The sequence below is a fragment of the Carlito syrichta genome, unplaced genomic scaffold (assembly GCF_000164805.1).
Source record: "Carlito syrichta isolate Samal-C Ts95f unplaced genomic scaffold, Tarsius_syrichta-2.0.1 Scaffold309773, whole genome shotgun sequence".
Classification (NCBI taxonomy): Eukaryota; Metazoa; Chordata; class Mammalia; order Primates; family Tarsiidae; genus Carlito; species Carlito syrichta.
The window spans coordinates 848130-850403 of record NW_007253869.1 but is presented as its reverse complement, the minus strand read 5'-3'; positions in this window follow the sequence as shown (position 1 = coordinate 850403).

Genomic DNA, 2274 nt, shown 5'->3' with positions numbered 1-2274 from the left:
AAAAAAAAAAAAAAAAGAAAAAGAGAGAAAAAGCTCAAATAAACACAATCAGAAATACAAAAGATCAAATCACAAATGACCCGAAGAAGTACAAAAGATTATCAGAGATTACTATATGGGAACAAACTTGATACCCTAAATGAAATGGCAGACTTTCTGACATCACACAACCTCCCCTGTTTGAAACAAGAAGACATTGAGACACTAAATAGACTAATAACAACCCAGGAAATTGACTCTGTCATACGAAAACTACCTATAAAAAAAAGCCCTGGACTTGATGGCTTTCCAGCAGAATTCTACAAAACATACAAGGAGGAGCTGATACCAGTCCTATTGAAAGTATTCCAGGCAGTTGAGAAAGATGGCATTCTCCCCAAATCATTTTACGAAGCTAACATCACACTGATACCCAAAACTGGGTAAAGATCCAACAAAAAAAGAGAACTACAGGCCAATATCCCTTATGAACATAGATACGAAAATCCTCAACAAGATTCTAGCAAATTGGTTCCAAAAACACATCTCAGAAATCAGTCACCATGACCAAATAGGCTTCAACTCAGGATGCAGGGCTGGTTCAATATTCACAAGACCATAAATGTAATTAAATACATCAACAGATGTAAAAACAAGAACCACATGATTATATCATTAGATGCATGAAAAGCTTTTGATAAAATCCAGTATCCCTTCTTGATAAAAACCCTCACACACCTAGGTGTAGAAGGAACATACCTCAAAATAGTAAGTGCCATCTACAATAAACCCACAGCTAACATATTGCTAAATGGACAGAGACTGGAAACATTTCCCCTGAAAACTGGAGCAAGAGAAGTCTGTCCCCCTCATCCCTCTTGTTCAACATTGTGTTGGAAGTCCTAGCTAGGGCAATTAGACAAGAGGAGAAAACCAGGGGTATCCAAATAGGAAAAGAGGAAGTCGAGTTACCCCTATTTGCTGATAATATGATCCTGTACCTTGAAAATCCAAGAGAATTTGTCAAAAACCTGCTTGTACTGATAAAGGACTTTGACAAACTCTTAGGGTACAAAATAAAGGTGCAAGACCGGGCTCGGTGGCTCAGCCTGTAAGCCCATGCTTTGGGAGGCAGAGGTGAGTGAATTGCCTGAGCCCGCGGGTTTGAGACCTGCCTGGGCAACTTGGCAAGACCTCATCTCTACAATAAATCAAAAAAATTAGCTGGGCATGGTAGCGCATGCCTGTAGTTCCAGCTACTCGGAAGGCTGAGGCGAAAGGATTGCCGGAGCCCAGCAGGTCAAGGCTGCGGTGGCCGGGAGCAGCCACTGCACTACAGTCTGGGCAACTGAGTGAGACTCCAACTAAAAAAAAAAAAACAACAAAAACAAACAAAAATAAATAAAGGTGCAAAAGACAGCTGCATTCCTATCCACCAACAGCCAGTAGGCAGAGACCCAAATAAAAAGTACAATCTGGCCGAACTTGGTGGCTCAACCTGTAATCCCAGCACTTTGGGAGGCCAAGGTGAGTGAATTGCCTGAGCCAACGGGTTCAAGACCAGCCCGGGCAACTTGGCAAGACCTCGTCTCTACAATAAAAAATCAAAAATTAAGCTGGGCTCGGTGGCTCAGCCTGTAATCCCGCGCCTTTGGGAGGCTGAGGTGAGTGGATTGCCTGAGCCCGCAGGTTCGAGACCCGCCTGGGCAGCGAGACCTCATCTCTACAATAAATCAAAAAATCAGCTGGGTGTGGTAGCACATGCCTGTAATTCCAGCTACTCGGAAGGCTGAGGCGGAAGGATCGCCGGAGCCCAGCAGGTCGAGGCTGCGGTGGCCGGGAGCGGCCACTGCACTCCAGTCTGGGCGACAGAGTGAGACTCCAACTCAAAAAAAAAAAAAATCAAAAATTAGCCAGGTGCAGTAGTGCTCGTCTGTAGTTCCAGCTACTTGGAAGACTGAGGAGGAAGGATCGCCAGAGCCCAGCAGGTTGATGCTGGGGTGGCCATGAGTGTGCCACTGCACTCCGGCCTGGGCGATGGAGTGAGACTCCAATCCCTCCCCGCCAAAAAAGCACAATCCCATTCACAATAGCCACAAAAAAAAAAAAAGAAAAAAGAAAGAAAGAAATACCTCGGTATCTTCCTAACCAGGGAAGTGAAACACCTTTACAATGAGAACTATAAAACACTGCTCAAAGAAACCCAAAAAGACACAAACGAATGGAAAAATATTCCATGCTCATGGATAAGAAGAATCAACATTGTTAAAATGTCCATCCTACCAAAGGCAATCT